This window comes from Phocoena sinus, chromosome 2, assembly GCF_008692025.1.
Source record: "Phocoena sinus isolate mPhoSin1 chromosome 2, mPhoSin1.pri, whole genome shotgun sequence".
In the NCBI taxonomy this organism is placed as follows: Eukaryota; Metazoa; Chordata; class Mammalia; order Artiodactyla; family Phocoenidae; genus Phocoena; species Phocoena sinus.
This window is the reverse complement of record NC_045764.1, coordinates 13,565,663-13,586,612: the sequence shown is the minus strand read 5'-3', so window position 1 is coordinate 13,586,612 and position 20,950 is coordinate 13,565,663. Positions and strand designations below refer to the sequence as shown.

The following is a 20,950-nucleotide window of genomic DNA, read 5'->3' as shown; positions in this document are numbered from 1 at the left end:
CACAGCTGCTCCAATACCATTTGTTGAAAAGACTACATTCTTTCTCCTTCTGAATTGCCTTGATATCACTGTCAAAAATCAGTTGATAGACTGTAGAGAACAAATGTATGGATACCAAGGGGGAAAGGGGTGGTGGGAGGGATTGGGAGACGGGGATTGCCACTATACATTATTGATACTATGTAGACAACTGATGGGAACATACTGTATAGCACAGGGAACTCTACCTAATGCACTGTGGTGACCTAAATGGGAGGGAAGTCCAAAAGGGAGGGGATATCGGTATGTGTATGGCTGATTCATTATGTTGTGCAGTGCAGGCAAACACAACAGTGTTAAAGCAACCACACTCCAATAAAAATTTAAAAAAAAAGAAGACAAAGAAGAGAAACAAAGAGAAGTCAAGAAGAAAAGGAATGTAATCACTAAAGGCAAATATAAACATTTTAAATTCTTAAAAAGAATCAACTGACTGTATGTATGTGTCTACTTCAGGGCTCTTTTAATGTTGCATTGATCTGTTTATCTACTGGATGCCATATAATTTCCATTATAAGATCAGAAAATTGTAGTGTTGTGCTGCTAATTTTTTTAGAGATGTAGCACATCACAACTTTTTTTTTTGGGGGGGGAAGTGAAAATTATTTTAAATTACAAATAAATATTCCATCTATTTAAATCTTTATCCCTGCTTGTGGAATAATGCTATATAGTCTGCAAAAGGACCTAAATCAGGACCTGGGGTCTTTGTTGTCTTTTTTAGCTACACCTTTCTAATGCTCTACAAAACTTATATCCTGTCTTACTCTTCCTGAAATAATAACACTATCATCACCTATAAGGTTAGGGAATTGGCAAAAAGATGTAATAATTTTCTTAAGGCCACCTAGAAAGTCAATACAAGAAGCCAAAGATTCAAAGTTCTTAAAGAAAAAAAAAAGTATTCTGGATAAAATTATAACTGATTAAGACCCAACATTTACTATATTATTTACTAAGATTATATAAAAGATATGTGTGAGTGTGCATTTACTATATTATTCAAAAGAAAGACTCTTTGAAAATGAGCATTGGTAAATTTATGTTAGAAAATCTTTGTGCCGTCATTATTACTTGTTCTCTATTGTTTTTTTCCAATGTTGAAAAGTAGGAAAAGCTTTATAAAGAATTACATTACTATTTACTGCCTAAAACTTTTTTTTGAGAAAAATGAATAGTAAAGCGTAGAAAACCAAAGTTAGATATATATACTGTTAGACTACCTAGGATAAAGTTATATCATATTTAAGATTAACATGATGTTAACAGAAAAATTTTAGAACATGACACTGGCTTTGGTTTAAGACCTCATGAAAAGGCAGTACAAATTCGTTTTTTTTAGTTTTGGAGGACATGCATTAGCCCACCAGCTTATCAGTCACGCTTTGAAATTCAAGCTTAAAAAATGTATTGGGGACTTCCCTGGTGGCACAGCGGTTAAGAATCTGCCTGCCAATGCAGGGGACATGGGTTCAATCTCTGGTCTGGGAGGATCCCACATGCCACGGAGCAACTAAGCCCGTGCGCCACAACTACTGAGCGTGCGCTCTACAGCCCACGAGCCACAACTACAGAGCCCGTGCTCCGCAACAAGAGGAGCCACCGCAAAGAGAAGCCTGCGCACCACAACAAAGAGTAGCCCCCCCTCGCCGCAACTAGAGAAAACCCGTGAGCAGCAACGAAGACCCAACGCAGCCAAAAATAAAATAAAATTAAATCTTTAGGAAAAAAAAGTATTGATTTACCACTGACATAATTAAAATTATATCCTCTTGTTGGATTGACCCCTTTATCATTATGTAATACTCCTTCTCTGTCTCTTATGATAATCTTTGTTTTAAAGTTTACTTTGTCTGATATAAGTATAGTTACCCCAGCTTTCTTTTGGTTTCCATTTGTATAGAGTATCTTCTCCCATCCCTTCACTTTCAGTTTATGTGTGTCCTTATATCTGAAGTCAGTCTCTTGTCGTCAGTGTATTGATGGGCTAATGCATGTTCTCCAAAACTATAATTAAGAATTATAGTTGACCCTTGTACAACATGGGTTTGAACTGTATGGGTCCACTTACATGCAGATTTGTTTCAATAAATATGTACTATAGTACTACACGAAACACAGTTGGCTGAATCCGCAGATGTGGAACTGGGGATACGGAGGCCTGACTATAAAGTTAACATGCAAATTTTTCACTGTGTGAAGGGTTGGCGCCCCTAATCCCCATGTTGTTCAAGGGTCAACTGTAATACCAATCCTTCTCTAACTCTTCCAAAAAATAGAGAACACTTTCAAACTCATTTTACAAGGCCAGCATTATACCCTGATACCAAAACCAGACAAGGAAGCCATAAGAAGAGAAAATTACAGGCCAAAATCCCAGGTGAACACAGATGCATTTTAAAATCCTCAAGAAAATATCGGCAAACCAAATTCATTAGTACAGTAAAAGTATCATACACCACGATCAAGTGGAATTTATTCCAGGGATGCAACAATGGTTCAACATGTGCAAATCAATGTGATACACCAACATTAACAACATTGGTTTGTTAACAACATTAACAAAATCAAGGATAAAAATCATATAATCATCTCAGTAGATGCAGAAAAGGAATTTGACAGAATCCATAAATATCCATTTATGATAAAAACTCACAAGAAAGTGAGTACAGAGGGAATGTACTTCAACATAATAAAGGTCATATATGACAAGCCCATAGCTAACATTATACTCAATGGTGGAAAGCTGAAAGCTTTTTCTTTAAGATCAAGAACAAGACAGGGATGCCAAGTCTTACCACTTTTATTCAACATAGTATGGAAAGTCCTAGCCAAAGCAAGTAGACAAGAAATAAAATGCATGCAAACATGTAAAACTGTCACTTTTTGCAGATGATATAATATGTAGAAAACCCTAAAGACTCCACCAAAAGACTGTCAGCACTAGTAAATTCAGTAAAGTTTCAGGAAACAAAATCAATTAAAACAATCTGTTGTGGTTTGTTTTTTTTTTTTTTTTTTTTTTGCAGTATGCGGGCCTCTCACTGTTGCAGCCTCTCCCGTTGCGGAGCACAGGCTCCGGACGCGCAGGCTCAGCGGCCATGGCTCACAGGCCCAGCCGCTCTGCGGCATGTGGGATCTTCCCGGACAGGGGCACGAACCCGTGTCCCCTGCATCGGCAGGCAGACTCTCAACCACTGTGCCACCAGGGAAGCCCTGTTGTGTTTTTATGCACTAGTAATGAACTCTCAGAAAAAGAAATTAAGAAAACAATCCCATTTACAAAAAAAATAAAATACCTAGGAATAAATTTAACCAAGGAGGTGAAAGATCTGTATACTGAAAACCGTAAGACATTAATGAAAGAAACTGAAGAAGACACAAATAAATGGAGAGACAGTCTGTGCTCATGGATTGGAAGAATATGTTAAAATGTCCATACTACCCAAAGCAATCTACAGATTCAATACAGTTCAATGGTATTTTTCACAGAAATAGAAAAACAATCCTAAAATTAGAGTGGAACCACAAAGGACCCCCAACAGCCAAAGCAATCTTGAGAAAGAAGTACAAAACTGGAGCAAAGTACAAAACTGCTCCCTGATTTCAAATTATATTACACACCTACAGTAATCAAAACAGTATAGTATGAGACAACCTACTGAATGGGAGAAAATATTTGCAAATGATATTACTGATAAGAGACTAATATCCAATACATATAAATAGCTCATAAAACTCAACATCAAAAAAACAACCCAAGGGCTTCCCTGGTGGCACAGTGGTTGAGCGTCTGCCTGCCGATGCAGGGGACATGGGTTCGTGCCCCGGTCCGGGAGGATCCCACATGCCGCGGAGCGGCTGAGCTCGTGAGCCATGGCCGCTGAGCCTGCGCGTCCGGAGCCTGTGCTCCGCAACGGGAGAGGCCGCAACAGTGAGAGGCCCGTGTACCGCAAGAACAAAACCAAAAACAAACAAAAAAACAACCCGATTAAAATATGGGGCAGAAGAACTGAACAGACATTTTCCCAGAGGAAATGCAGATTTTTCATATGCAGGCCAAGAGGCATATGAAAAGATGATCAACATAACTAATCATCAGGGAAATGCAAATGAAAACCACAATGAGATATCACCTAACACCTGTCAGAATGGCTATCATCAAAAAGAACACAAATAACAAATGTTGGTGAGTGTGTGGAGAAAAGGGAACCCACATACAGTGCTGGTGGGAATGTAAACTGATGCAGCCACTGTGGAAAGCAGTATGGGGGGTTTTTCAAAAAATTAAAAATAGAACTACCATATGACCCAGCAATTCCACTTCTGGGTATACATCTGAAAAAAACAAAATCACTAATTCGAAAGCTACATGCACCTCAATGTTCAGAGCAGCATTATTTACAATTGCCAAGATATGGAAACAAACTAAGTGCCCGTCAACAGATGAATAAAGAGGTGGTATATCTATACCATGAAATACTACTCAGCCATAAAAAAAGAATGAAATTTTGCCATTTGCAGCAACATGGATGGATTTGAAGGATATTATGCTAAATGAACTAAGTCAAAGACAAATACTATATGATATCACTTATATGTGGAATCTAAAAGACAAACCAAACTAGTGAATAAAACAAAAAAGAAGCAGACTCGCAGATATGGAGAATAAACTAGTGGTTACCAGTGGGGGAGTGGGTGGGCGGCAATAAAAGGGTGGGGGAGAGGGAGGCACACACTACTGGGGGCAAGACAGGCTTGAGGATGTACTGCACAACGTGGGGAACCCAGCCAATATTGTGTAGTAACCGTAAATGGAAAAAACGCATGAAAAATAAAAAATAAATGGCCACCCCCCCCCCACCAAACAGTATGTGGTATTGGCATAAAGTCAGATATACATGATCAATGGAAGAGAATAGAGATCCCAGAAATAAACTCATTCATATACGGTCAATTGATTTATGACAAAGGAGCCAAGAATATACAATGGGGAAAGGACAGTCTCTTCAATAAATGGTGCTGAGAAAACTGGACAGGCATACGCAAAAGAATGAAACGGGACCACTATCTTACACCATACATAAAACTTAACCCAAAACAGATTAAAGACTTGAATGTAAGACCTGAAACCATAAAACTCCTGGAAGACAACATAGGCAGTAAGCTCCTTGACATCCCAGATTTGATTCACTGTTAAAAATCCACCAATTTTTCTCATTTCCTTTAGGAAGAAATCCAAGTTCCTATGCAAGGCATTTAAAGACTGGGTATCTGGCCCCTGCCTACCTCTCCACTTTTATTTCATCTTAATCTCTGCCTCCTATCCTAACGCTTCAGACATCTGAAACTACTGGCTGAACACGGAGGATGTTTCATCTCACTGTGCCTTTTTGAATATTTTCCCTATGCTTAGAATACACTCTTCTGCGTTTTCTATCTAATAACTACTCCTACATTAAGAATGAGTTTCCTCTGTGAAGCCTTTCTAACTCCCAAGACACTGAAGTACTCCCTCTGCTATGCTTCCTCCATAACTATACACACTTTTATAAAAATTATTGCATTATATTGTGATGGCCTCTTTATATAACTGTTTCTTTGTATGGATTATAGTCTCCTAAGGCTTAGGGACTATGCCTTTCATGCATATATTCTCAATGCCTGGAGCACATTATTAAGTCAGTGAATAATTACTGAGTGAGTATTTTGGGAAAAAGTTGAAAAACCCAAAGGAAAAATAGATGTGAAGCATACCAGGCCCCTTTGGAGGTAGGACAATAAATTCTATATGCATTATTAGAAGTGGATAACGCATACATGAGTGGAAAATGACAATAATTACGTATTTCTCTAGGATTAGTGATACTCAAAATGTAAATCTCTTGCTTAGTAAAGTTAGAATTCCACCAGAGACATTTTCATGTCTTAAGGGACATTTTAATTTATAGATTTATAGCTATTAACATTAAATGTGACCTCAAGGACCAACTGTTCTGTCTACAGGCAGAAATTTTTCTGCATTATCCTATTTGAGAAAAAATAACTGAAACAAAAGAAACTGAAGGGATTTAAAAAAAATCAGGACGTATGATAAAAGGATGTATTGGTAAATAGTACGGGGGAAGCTGGAAATTTGTAGTACTCTTTCCATGTTGTTCAACTATAATGCATCCAGTATTTGTCAAAGGTCATATTATTCAACAGAATGACACCTGATTCTTAGTTTAGTAACTGGAATCATGTATGTACACTGGAATCTAACTAGCTTTCTTAAAGGGTAACACTTTTAGTAGTTACATTCCCTTAAAACAGCCTCATTTCAATGGCTTATCTATATGCTGTAATATTTAATAATATTTTAGAATTACAAGGGGTCACAGAGACAACCTAGTCCAACACCCTCTTTTTAAGATAGAAGAAACTGAAGCCTACAGAAGCCGAAAAGGCTTCTTCAGGTTCACTGGGCAATCAGCGATGGAGTCGGGAGAAGATCTCAGGTTTCCCAATTTTAGCCCAGTAATCCATTCTGAGTTTTTAAAATTACAAATAAAAGTGTTAAGTTATCGCTGACAGTGAGCATATATATTGTATCATGCAATATCATAAAAACATATTTAGCCAAACTGTTGAAAGTGGGATACCTTTTAAATATTTCTACAAAATTAAGGTAGGATCATAATTTTAGACAGCATCACAGTCAGGACAATACTTGCAAATTCTTTTAATTAGTATAAATGTCATAATTTCCTTTCCAGTTTTATGTCATCTGATAGCAAAGTCCTAGTGTGAAAGGAAAATAAAAATAGAGTCAGTATGGCTCAGATAGCTCTCTTAAATGGAGCTGGGAGGCCATTAAGGAAGTATGACTTATGCAAGTCTCAGCCTGGATGGAATCTGACCTTTGGACCTGATGAAGTCATCCAGAACACCTGCCAGAAACTCAAGACACTTATAGGACCCTTACCCTAAAATAACTTGTGACAGTCTATCTACTTATCAGACCCCTACCCTAAAACAACTTGTGATCCCGGGACTTCCCTGGTGGTGCAGTGGTTAAGAATCTGCCTGTCAATGCAGGGGACCCGGGTTCGATCCCTGGTCCAGGAAGATCCCACATGCTGCAGAGCAACTAAGCCCATGCACCACAACTACTGAGCCCTCGTGCCACAACTACTGAAGCTCACACTCCTAGAGCCCATGCTCCGCAACAAGAGAAACCACCGCAATGACAAGCCCATGCACTGCAAGCAAGAGTAGCCCCCACTCGCCGCAACTAGAGAAAGCCCGGGCGCAGCAATGAAGACCCAACAACGCAGCCAAAAAAATAATATAAAACAATAAATAAAAACAAACTTGTGATCTCTTAAGGACAAATACTGTCTGACTCACGTCAGAGTCAATCATAATTCTCACCAGGCAACTTTCAATACCCTCTGGCTTTTTGTTTCAATAAGTCCCTGACTCTTTTCCTCGGAACATTCTTTCAGAGTTACCAGAATCTGTGTCTCTTGATTTGTGATCCTTAAGACCCCAGATAAACACTTTTCTTATTTGCAGCCTCCTGCATTATTTTTTGGTTGACACTAGACGCATACTAAGTACTCAGAAAACACTTGTTAAATTGACTGAAAGAATACCATAGGATAGTCTCGAGTATTAACCACTAACAAGGGAAGGCCTACGTAATTTGCAGAAAAGGGATACAGACAAGAATACAGCTAGGAAAAATAGGAATAGTTTATAAAGTCATAATAAGTTTTAAAAATATGTGTTATTTAGGTCTTTACTCATCTCTGCAAATTCAAGGAGACTTGAACTGACATCTAGAAAACCACAAACAAACCTATTAGAAGCTTTTTAAGTGAAAATAAGAACTTAGATGAAGTGTGCACTGAAGAGCTGCTTCTTTGTGAAGGCTTTAAATTTTCGTGTTTTATCCAGATTTCCTTATGACCAGTGATATTATGTCTGTAAGATGGTTCCCAGGATAAGGGAAATGGATGTGAAAAGTATAAAAACCAATCTCACACCAGGATCGAGTCATAAATGATACCTTCATACCCATACGTGTGCCACCATATATTTAATTGCACTTTTAGATGGGGTAGTTTTAATTAGAATTTTTTATTGAAGTATCATTGATTTACAATGTTGTGTTAGTTTCAGGTACACAGCACAGTGATTCAGTTATATATATACATACATATATATGCACGTATGTACATATATATTCTTTTTAAATTCTTCTCCCATTTTTTCTTAACAGTTGTGATTTTTCTCTCACTGATGTACATTTTCCCTACTCGCAAGAGAAAGCTATTCAACTGTCATATTTTCTTCATTCCTTATTCAGTCTTAAAAATTTATGGCTTCTGATATGCTTCCCACTTACATATAGACAATACCAGTCAATAGTAGTTTTAGTTTGAACAATAATAATACATCAAGTACTCTGTTCTTCCTTCATGTGTTTCCATACTTGAGAATAAAAATTAGATATAATAAATGTACCAGCAAATGAAAAGGTATGGAAAACTCCTTGATGACCTGAGCATACATACCACTGTGCCTGACACATAGCAGGCTTATAATAATTATGTTGAATGAATGTCTGACTGACTAGCTGAGTGAGTGACGGAAATAAAGATTCCGGCCATTTTGACAGTGGCTGGAATTTGGCACTGAACAGTTCTTGCAGGTAACCAAGCAGACTAGACTCGCTTTGCTAAGGGAGGGAAGAGTCAAGCTTCCGTTCAAAAGACAGTAATACTAAGAGCCGTTGGTACAGCCTTACACCAAAAACTAGGCTAGGGGAGAAGAGAATGGGAGGAGCAACAGCTGGACAAGGGCTTCGGAGGCTTTCCTCTCACTGCTCAGTGCAGCTAAGTGTTCCAGTTCCACAAACATTATAGGTCCGTAACACTGAGTAAGAGATTATTCAAATCTTTCAGGAAAGATCTGGCACCACACGATGGTAAATTAGATAAAGTTACCATCATTTGAAGTGAGGCTGTAAGTTAAGGACATATATTAAGGCCAATAATATTTAATAAATGTTAGCCGTGGGTTACTGAATTTCCAAATAGCCCTCCAGAGGGAGGTGAGGGTGAGGGAAGTCTGCTGTCTGCTTGCTACCAGCCTGGGCCACCATGCTGCTCCCCTCCAGCTTCCGCTTCCCACCCAGCTCCCAGGAGTGTCACAAACCTGCCCTTACTCATGGTTTTGATTGTGGTAGAACATACATAACATACCTTATGTCTCTATGGATTTGCTTACTTTGGATATTTTATATAAATGGAATCATACAATATGTGACCTTTAGTTTCTGGCTTATTTACTTATAATGTTTCAGTGTTCATCCACATTGTGACATGTGTCAGTCCTTTGTATGGCTGAGTAATATTCCATTGTACATTTGGACCACATTTGTTTATCCATTAATTGATGGACATTTGGGCTGTTTCCACCTTTTGGCTATTGTGAATGGTGCTGCTATGAACATGCACATTTATGTATTTATTTGAGCTCTTGTTTTCAATTCCCTTGAGTATATACCTATGAATGGAAGGGCTGGATCATACTGAACTCTATGCTTAACTTTTTGAGGACCCACCAACCTGTTTGGCACAGCAGCTGAACCATTTTACATACTTTCCAGTAATTTATGAGGATTTCATTTTCTCCATATCCTTGCCAACATTTGTTATTTTCCTTTTCCCCTCTTTTTCATATGGCCATGCTTACAGGGTGTGAGTGGTATCTCACTGTGATTTTGATTTGCATTTCCCTAATGATTAATGATGTTGAGCATCATTTCACATGCTTATTGGCCATCAGTATATCTCCTCTGCCCATCTTTGAATTGGGCTGTTTTTTGTTGTTGCTGAGTTTTAGGAGTCCTTTATATATTCTGTGTATTAATCTCTTATCAGATATATGATTTGCAAATATTTTCTCCCATTCTGTTCCATCTTCACTCTTGATAGTGTCCTTTGATATACAGAAGTTTCTAATTTTGATAAGTCCAATTTACCTATATTTTCTTTTGTTGCTGTGCTTTTGGTGTCACATCCAAGAAATCTTGCCAAATTCAATACCATGAAGCTTTCCCCATGTTTTCTTCTAAGAGTTTCATAGTTTTAGCTCTTGCATTTATGTCTTTGATCCATTTTGAGTTGGTTTTTCTATACAGTGTAAAACAAGGGTCCAACTTCATTCTTTTCAATATGGATATCCAGTTTTCCCAACACCATTTGTGGAAAGACTGTCCTTTCTCCATTGGACAGTCCTGGCACTCATGTTGAAAATCATTTGACATATATGTGAGGGATATTTTTTTACTCTATTCTATTCCATTGATATATATGTCTGTCTTTATGGCAGTCCCACACTGTTTTGATTACTATAGTTTTGTAGTAAGTTTTGAAATCAGGAAATATGAGTCCTCCAATTTAGTTCTTATTTTCAAGATTGTTTTGGCTATTTGGAGTCCCTTGAGATTCCATTCTGATGGGGATGCACTGAACCTGTAGATTGCTTTGAGTAGTATTCACGTCTAACAGTAGTAAGTCTTCCAATCCATGAACACAAGATGCCTCTCAATTTATTTTTCTTTAGTTTCTTTCATCAGTGATTTGTAGTTTTCAGTGTACTTCATTCATCTTTAAAATGAAGCTCAAAGCCACTTTGTCCAGTCAGTACCACTTGCTTACTGGAGGTCACAGTCTCCTCCCTCCCCCACCGTCTGCCTTGGGTTTACATAATTTGTAATGAGATATACTTTTTCCCATTTGACACTAAGTTTTCAAGATTCACCCATATTGATACATATAGTTCTAGTTCATTTGTTTAAACTGCTATGTAGTATTAGTTCCTAGGGCTGCCATAAAACATTACACTACAAACTGGGTGGCTTAAACATTTATTCCCTCATAGTTCAGGAGGCTAGAAGTCCAAAGTCAAGGTGTTGGTAAGGTTGGTTCTTTTTGAAGGTTCTGTGGGAGAATCTGTTCCACACCTCTCTCTAGTTTCTGGTGGTTGCCAGTAATCTTTGTGTTCCTTGGCTAGTACCTGTATCACTCCAATCTCTCCTGTGTGTTTCTGTGTATCTTCACCTTTTATAAGGACAGCAGTTATTGGATTCAGGGCCTGTCTTAATCCAGTACGACCTCATATTAACTAAGACCCTGTTCCTGAATAAGATCATATCCTGAAGTTCTGGGTAGACATGGATAGTGCCCTTTCGGGGAGGGCACTATTCACTATACATTAAATGACTATAATATGTAATTCATTTATCTATTCATTCCCCTTGTTGATGGACATTTAGGTTGTTTCCAATTTTTCACTATTAGAATGCTGCAATGAATATCTTTTTTTTCTTTCATAATTGAGATTTTATTGGTTGCTTTGAGGATCAGTACACAGACATTTCAATCTGTACACAACTCTCAACATACGTACCAAAACTCTAAAAAATCATGTAGTTGTGATTCTTTTCTGAACAGTTATTCCAGTGACTTTCCAGCTTAAAATCTGGAGGCAAATTTTCCTTCACAGGATATCAAGTACCAACATCTTCAAATATTGATATGCTGTTACATCGTAAGTCCCACTAATTCGCAATTTAATATCATATACACTACATACTCAAATTGCCAATCGTTCACAGCACATTAACAGTTACTAGAAGAACTGGACTACCACGACCAAAGATGTTAACAGAGTGCACAAAATTCTGCCCAGGAGAGCCAAGATCAAGGGGTGAGTGGTTTGCTTTAGGAAACAATTCTACCAAAAACAACGTGGGAAGAGTAGTAATTTAAAGTGTTTAAGACATTAAATGCACAACTGACTATGCTTTGTATTATAGGATATAAAAGCTACCCCACCATCTGTGGAATGTTAAGCTCACACCCAAGACAATGATTAAGCCTCCCATATTCAATATCCCACTATTTTCTGGTTGTACCAAAAAATAAACAACCAGCAAGTGATATCACCTCTTAAAAAAAAGCATTTACACTTAAAAAATGGGATGAGGTGGGATTCCCTCCTTTTAAAAAATGTTTCTAGAACTACTAAAAAACGTGCGTTTACAAAATAGTTGACAAAAATATTCCTCTGGATTGTACAAGAAAGGAGACAGGGACCACTGATAGGACCAGGTGCGTGGTATTTAATCAGACTTGGCTTCTTTCTCTCCTGCTTCATCAGAGGCTGGGCTCTCCTCGTTTTTAGTTTATCCATTTTCTGCAGGTAAGTCTTCTTTAGTCTCTTGGTTAGCCACTTCAGCCTGTTTTCCCTTTGCTCCCCTTTTCCCTTTTATCTGCACTTTTTTGTCTGAAGATTTATCCTTTCCTGCCGCCTTTTTTGGCTTCGTTTCCACTTTTGCAGGAGCCCGTGTAGCTGACAACCTCGCCCATCTCCTCTTGGGCTCCTCCTTCGCTGCCCCCTCCTTGGAGCTGACCTTCCTCTTGGGCATCGTGGCGGCGGGGCTGGCGCCTGCCGGGTACCTGTGGGTCGCGGCGCACCAAGAGCCTTCGCGAAGCTGGGCTGCCTGGCCGCTGCCGCTCCTCCCGCCAATCAATATCCTTTAAATGACTCTTTACCTATTTGTGTGTTTACTGATTCCTGACAATAGGATATGGGTATCTTCAAATTTGCCATTAGATATCACCAAACTTTTCTCCAAAGTAATTGTATTAATTCACTTTCCCATCAAAAGCAATGGAGATTTGGGACTTCCCTGGTGGTCCAGTGGTAGAGAATCCGCCTTCCAACGCAGGGGACATGGGTTCAATCCCCGGTCAGGGAACTAAGATCCCACATGCTGATGGGCAACTAAGCCCACGTGCCACAACTATTGAGCTCGCGCCCAACAACTAGAGAACCCACATGCCACAAACTACAGATCCCACGCACCCTGGAGCCTGCGCACCACAACTAGAGAGAGAAAACCCGCACACCACAACTAGAGAGAAACCCCAGCGCCAAAATGAAGAGACCATGTGCCACAACAAAAGATCCCGAATGCCTCAGTGAAGATCCAATGTGCCGCAATTAAGACCCAACGCAGCCAAGAGGCAAATAAAATAAATATTTTTTAAAAAGCAATGGAAATTTCCTATTTTTCCTCCACATAGTTGGCAACATCTAAATTTTTTTTTTTTTTTTTTTGTAGTACGTGGGCCTCTCACTGCTGTGGCCTCTCCCGTTGCGGAGCACGGGCTCCGGACGTGCAGGCTCAGGGGCCATGGCTCACAGGCCCAGCTGCTCTGCGGCATGTGGGATCTTCCCGGACCGGGGCACGAACCCGTGCCCCCTTTATCAGCAGGCGGGCTCTCATCCACTGTGCCACCAGGGAAGCCCGGCAACATCTAAATTTTAGCTTTGCCAGATGTATTAGCTTGTTATTACAAAACAAACAACTGAAAATCTCAGTATATAAAACAACAGGCATTTATTTATCCCATGAGTCTGTGGGACACTCAGAGATGGCTGATCTAGGCTGGCCTAGCCCCAGCGGATTGCCTATATTACATGTTTCAAAGTTGGTATTACTATCATACTCATTTAACAGAGCAGAAACGTTTAAAGCAAACCTCAGGTATTAGAAAATGACTTTTTAAAACTCAATATCTAACATTTTTAGGAAATTTTTGTATCTACGTTCATATGTAACAGTGATCTCTTCCTTTTCATAATACATATTTAATTCTGAAATTAAGATTTACATTAGCCTCATAAAAGAACTTGGGGAGTTTTTCCTCTACAAATTTAGAATATCTATATAAGATAGAGGTTATCTGGTCCTTGAAGGTGTGGTATTTGTGCATTTTTTTGCCATGTAAATTTAGGTTATGTTGTTAGATGCATAAAGATTATAAGGGTCAGAATTCTGATTTTTTTCTTTCTTAAATTAACTGCAATGTTTCAGTGACACTGTGTTTTAGATGTTTCTCTAATAACATGTGGCCACATTTTGTATTAGTTTTTCAATTTGAAAATACTACTTTCATGTATTGTGATTACTGAAATATTTGGATTTATTCTTTATCTTAACTTATGCTTTTGTATCTTCTTTTATGTATCTTTTATTCTCTTTTCCTATATTCTATTTTTCTTACTGTGTTTTTCTCCACCTATCGGTTTGAAAATTGTACATACTATAGTTTTACCCCTATATTTAAAAAATAATCATTGACAAAGTCTAATCAGTATCTCTATCCTCCTCCCACTCAATACAAGGATGCTAAGGAGGCTAAAATGTTTCTGGTTTCCTTCTCCCATCTTCTAAGTTTTGCTGTCATACTGTTTTTAACGCCCTCCAAATTAGTCATCATCATTACAATAATTTCTTTTACAGTCAGTGCTTAAGATTTATCAACATGTTTACTTTTTTCTGAGTTAGAACTTTTTCTTGCTGCCCTCTCCTTCCTTCTGTATTCAATTTTCTTCTTGCTGAGGTATACCCTTTATTTGCCTTCAAAGTGAGGGCCTCTCAATGGCAAATTGATGTCTTAATTTTCCTGAAAATATCTTTATTTTATTCTCAACTAATACTTTAACAAGGTATAAAATGCTACATTGACAATTATTTTCTCTAAGCAATTTGAAGATATTTTTCTATCTTTTTCTGACATCTTTTGTTTCAGAGGGGAAGGTAATTGTTAGTATAACTGGTGTTCTTTAATTTTTGCTCTACAATTGGTTTAAAATTTTCTATTTGCTTTAATGCTGAACACTTTCTCTATGGTTTGTTTAAATGTGGATTGTTTTTATTTATCCTGTTCAGGATACTGTGTACTTCTTAAATATGAGGACTTGTCTTTCTTGCCAATTCTGGAAAATCTCAACCATTATTTTATGGTAATATTGCATCTCCCATTCGCTTCTTCTAAACTGTCATTAGATAGATATATGCTGTACTTTCTCATTCTATCTCCCATGTGCTTCTTCTAAACTGTCATTAGATAGATATATGCTGTACTTTCTCATTCTATCTCCCATGTCTCCTAAGCATTCTTATATTTTCCTTCCTTATCTCTTGGTTCTGTATTCTAGGTGATTTGACCAGATCATCTTCCAATTCACTAATTCTCATTTCAGTAGTTTAATCCAACCATTAAAGAAAAAAAAAATCAATGAACATTTCATTTATAGTTCTTTTTTTTCTCTTATCCTATCATGTTCTTTCATTAAGGTTTTATTCCTTCTTTTATCTCTTTAATTGTTTATTTTAAAATGATTATTTTTATGGTATCTTTCAGATTAGGTTTCTTATCTCCTGTTCTTAGAAGGACAGTTTTCTTCTTTGTTGTATCTGTTGACTATCCTCACAGTTTCTATTTATATTGTGAGCACATCTTCACTGAGGTTTTTGATTTTTAAAAAAATACTTCCTTAACAGGAGCTCCCAAAGCCCTAAGTTTTGTGGTAGAGAACAGTTTTTGCATTGGCTTCTGTCAGGGTCCTAAGGGTTTTAATAGCTCTGGACCACTGAATTTTTCTCATTCTTTCACAAAACCGTAGCCCTTTGAGACTAGGCTTTATGCAGGGGGCCCAATTCCAGCTGCCTGTGGACCCAAAGGCACAATTTTTGCTTCAAGTAAGTATTAAAACCCCAGGCACCAAGGCTTATATTCTGTGGTGTCATTTCCTGCTTTTGACTATGGTTTTGAGCTGTTGCTGGCCTTAAAACAAAACTGGATTTCCCTTTTATTCCTTTAATCAAGGCTATGATTATTTTTTTTTGTTCGTAATACTTAATCTTATATTGGAAGGGCAGGGCTCATTCATATCAGCTCCATCTTTTATGCTGCTAGAAATCTGCCAAGGGAGCCTTATTGAGGGCTAATCTATATTTACTCTTAAGTCTAATAACCTAATATTCACTTTATCCATGTCTATATAACATGTGTAGATACCACAGTTAGTCTATGATTTCTGAGTGCTATGAAGGAACCTAGACTTCACTTGTAAGATATAAGAACTAGAAAATAATTTGAAGTAGAGCAGCCAATTATAGAAGCAAAGAAAAACAAAGGTCTAAGGGAAAAACAATACGAAATAGCATGTATAAGCACAAAAACTCATGTTCTCACAACCTAGATTTCATAAATGCTGATGTTCTGCCACATGTGTTTTACCTCTCTGAAACATTCCACTCTCTCACTTCCTATTTTTTTTTTTTTTTTTTTTTTTTTTTTTTTTTTTTTTTTTTTTTTAATGCGTTACGCGGGCCTCTCACTGTTGTGGCCTCTCCCGTTGCGGAGGACAGGCTCCGGACGCGCAGGCTCAGCGGCCATGGCTCACGGGCCCAGCCGCTCCGCGGCATGTGGGATCCTCCCAGACCGGGGCACGAACCCGTGTCCCCTGCATCGGCAGGCGGACTCTCAACCACTGCGCCACCAGGGAAGCCCTCTCACTTCCTATTTTAATCCACTGTAATCTTCTGGTTCTCCTTACCCTGGGAATATTCCTTTGGTGGTTCTGATTTTTCCATATGTCCCCTAGATGTTTTTCCTCTACGTGCTTCCCTGGATTTAGGTATCAAATGTACACCAAGGTCTCTAATAGTTACATCTCTAATTTTCGCCTCTTAAATTCTACATTATTGGACTTCTCTGGTGATCCAGTGGTAAAGAATCCGCCTTACAATGCAGGGGACTTGGGTTCAATCCCTGGTCGGGAAACTAAGATCCCACATGCTGCGGGGCAACTAAGCCCGCGTGCGACAACTACTGAGCTTGCGCGCCTCAACGAGAGAGCCCGCGTGCCGCAAACTTCAGAGCCCACGCACTCTGGAGCCTGCGTGCCACAAATAGAGAAAACTCGCACGCCACAACTAGAGAGAAACCCGCGAGCCACAACGAGAGAGGAGCCCGAGTGCCGCAACGAAGAGACCACGCGCCACAAAGAGGCCGCGCGCAGCAACGAAAAGGCCACGTGCCGCAACTAAGACCCAATGCAGCCAAAAAAAAAAAAAAAAAAATCTACATTATCGCTGAATGTTTCCTCCCACTGGCATCATAAACTTGGCATGTCTCAAACTGATTATATATCTTCCTTTCTCCCAAACTGTCATGTCCTAACTGTGCTCTTTGTTATCTGTTAATGGCATCTGCCTCTTCCAACCACCCACTAGGCATTTTTAGTCTCCCAGCACCACCCCTGCTGTATAGCCAATCAATCAGTTGATAAATCTTGAAGATTCAGGAAGATTCACATAGTCTCTCCTCCAGTCTCTACTTTCCCTGCTAGCTACCTAATTCAGGGCTTCATTATCTCTTACTTAGCCTATGGCAATAACTTTCCAGTTAGTCCTTCTCCTCTCTTTGACCTTTTGCATAATTATAGCCAAACATTTCTATGATACAGACTTAAAAATACACTGCACTACTTACAAAATATGACTTAAACATCTTAATCTCACATTCAAGAACTATGACTCGGCTGCAACCCACTTTTATAAACTTATTTCCCTTTACCATTTCAAGCATCCTTTGCAGTTAAACTACATTACTCACTGTGCCTGGTAATATGTTCTGAAGAGTCTCCTCGCAAGAGTGCTTTATATCACGCAAGTTCCTGTCTGTGGAATGTTTCTCCCTACCCCACTTCCAAATCCTTCATAATGCCTTTGTTTTTGTCCTAGGTGGAAGTAATCTTGCCATCTGCTGAACTGTAAAAGTTCTTTAACCTTCTCACAAAGCTGTTACAGTAAACCTCAAAATATGCTTATTTAGGTCTCTATCTTGCCTTTTCAACTGGATAATATAGTGGTAGTGGCTAACAGCATGGATTCTCAAGCTGGTGAAGTAGGTTTGAATCATGGTTTTGTCACTTATTAGCTAACTAATTTGGAAAAAGTTATTTTATCTCTCTGTACCTCAGTTTTCTCCTGTGTAAAATGAAGAAAATAGTGTAGACCACATGGTGTTGCTGTGAGGACTGAGTTATATATAAAGTTCATAGAACAGTATCAGACACATGGTAGCCACTTAATAAATGCTATCTAATATTAAGGACAAAATTGGGCACATCTTATTTATCATTGTATCACCCAGTCACATTATTTCCCACATAGCAGGCAGTCAGCAAGTTTTTTTTTTTAATTGGAAAAAATTATAACCAATAGAATACTAGGTAGTTCAAGGCACTATACACTCAAATATAAGATTAAGTTGTACAGAAATAGTGCTATAAGAATTCAGATAAGGGAAGTAAGATGAGTAAGAAAATACTCTAGGAAAGAGAGACTCCCCAGTGAAATTGTATTTTAAAAGTTCTAATCAGAGAGAAGCAAACAGGATGAACTGATAGGATAATAGTTAAGAAACTATTAGCAGTCATGAGGCCATGAGATACTGGACTAGGATGGTTAGCACCGAGGGATTTCAAAGGGAGGGATAGAAACAGAGAGAGAAAACAAAGTCAGAATAAACTGGGTTTATAAAAACAGGAAGAAGTAAAAACAAATTAAAAAACCAACAAACTCAGCTGCATTTCTATACACTAATAATGAACAATCTGAAAAGGAAATTATGAAACAATTCCTTTTATAATAGCATCAAAAAGGATAAAATACTTAGGAATTAACCAAAGAGATGAAAGACATGTACAATAAAAGCTACAAAACACTGTTGAAAGGAATTAAAGACATAAATAAATAGAAAGACATCCCATGTTCATGGACTAAAAGACAATATCGTTAGATATGAGTTTTACCCAAAGCAATCTACAGATTCAAAAAAATCTCCATCAAGGGCTTTCCTGGTGGCTCAGTGGTTAAGAATCTACCTCTCGGGCTTCCCTGGTGGCGCAGTGGTTGAGAGTCCGCCTGCCGATGCAGGGGACACAGGTTCGTGCCCCGGTCCGGGAGGATCCCACATGCCGTGGAGTGGCTGGGCCCGTGAGCCACGGCCGCTGAGCCTGCGCTCCGCAATGGGAGAGGCCACAACAGTGAGAGGCCCGCGTGCCGCAAAAAAAAAAAAAAAAAAAAAAAGAATCTACCTCCCAATGCAGGAGACACAGGTTCAAGCCCTGGTCCGGGAAGATCCCACATGTCATGGAGCAACTAAGCCCGTGCACCACAACTACTGAGCCTGCGCTCTGGAGCCCACAAGCCACAACTACTGAGCCCGCATGCCACAACTACTGAAGCCCATGTGCCCAGAGCCCGTGCTCTGCAACAGGACAAGAAACCACAATGAGAAGCCCGCGCACCACAATGAAAAGTAGCCCTCGCTGGCCGCAACTAGAGAGAGCCTGCGCGCAGCAACGAAGACCCAACACAGCCAAAAATAAAAATAAATAAATTTAGAAAGAAAGAAAGAAAGAAATATTCAAAATAGGTAAATCCACAGAGACAAAATGAAGATTACTGGTTGCTATAGGCTGGTGGGGACAGGGGTAGGGAACAGGGAGCAACTGCCTAATGGGTACAGAGTTTCCTTTTGGGGTGATGAAGTGTTTTGGTGCTAAACAGAGGTGGTTGTACAACAATGTGAATGTAAATGCTACTGAAGAGTTCACTTTTAAAAGGTTAATTTTATGTTATATGAATTTCTCAATAAAAAAAAATTGTTTAAAAAACCCACATTGGTATACCACCCACTAGAAGAGCTAAAATGAAAAAAAGACATAAATACCAACTGTGGGCAGGGATATGGAACAACAGGAACTCTCATAAATTGGTGTGTATGCATACATTGGTTATAATTACTTCGGAAAACTGGCAGTAATCTACTAGAGCTGAATCATATGCACACCCTAGCACAATGCCTAGTAGGTGCTCAATAAATGTTTATTGATTGAATTAATGAAGTTCCCACTGTTTTTTTAGGCACTGTGCTAAGACCCTGGGACATAAAAATGAAAAGTCATGGTCCTCTCTCCTAATAAACAGACATTTAAATAATTATAACAACAGTATACAGATGGCTCTCTGTATCTGTGGGCTTCACATCTGCAGATTCAATCAACTCCGGATTGAAAATAATCAGAAAAAAAATTCTAGAAAGTTCCAAAAAGACAAAACTTGAATTTGCTGCATGCTAGCAACTGTTTACACAGCATTTACATTGTATTTACAACTATTTACATAGCAGTTACATTGTATTAGGTATTATAAGTAATCCAGAGATTAAAGTATACAGAAGGATGTACATAGGTTATGTGCAAATACTACACAAATAAAGGGACTTGAGCACCTGTGGATTTGTGTGTCATGGGGTTGGGAGCGGTGTCCTGGAACCAGTCCCCTCGGAATACTGAGGGGTGACCACATTTACACTGTAGGGGAGCACAGTGTATTGGTTTTAGAGTCAGACAGACCATTTAAGCCCTGGCTCCACTACTGACTAGTTAGCTATGATTACAGGCAAATCTGAACTTTATTTCCGTATCATTTCTGGAATTTCTTTTCTTTCTACTCTCACTCTACGGTTTCAGTCTACTGCTGCTAGAGTCGTCTTTCTAAAACAGAACACATTGGGAATTCCCTGGCAGTCCAGTGGTTAGGACTTGGAGCTTTCACTGCCGGGCCCTGGTTCAATCCCTGGTTGGGGAACTAAGATCCCACAGGCCGCATGGCATGCCAGAAAAAAAAAAAAAGAAAAATCAGAGCACATCACCACCTCACTCCTTCCAGCTCAAAATCCAAAGATTCCCTACTACCTAAAATATAAAATGTAAACTTCTTAGCCTGGCATTCAAAAACTTGTGTATTTTGTTACCTACCTGTCCTTCCAGCCTTAGGTCACAGTCTACTCCCACTGTGTTCTGGAAGCCAGACACAGTGTTCTGCCATCTCATCTTGAACATGTTTTGAAATGTCTGGACCTTTGTGTCTTTGCTCAACATGTCTTTCTTCCAAAAATTCACTTCTCCTCTCTACTCTGAG

The 20,950-nt window shown here is 38.8% G+C and overlaps 1 protein-coding gene and 1 pseudogene across 1 annotated transcript in view; both read right to left on the bottom strand.

Moving 5' to 3' along the window:
* Positions 1–20,950, bottom strand: part of DNAJC1 (DnaJ heat shock protein family (Hsp40) member C1) — a 204,323-nt gene that overhangs the window by 46,957 nt on the left and 136,416 nt on the right. The window lies entirely within an intron of this gene.
* On the bottom strand, positions 11,986–12,764 carry LOC116748925 (annotated as a pseudogene).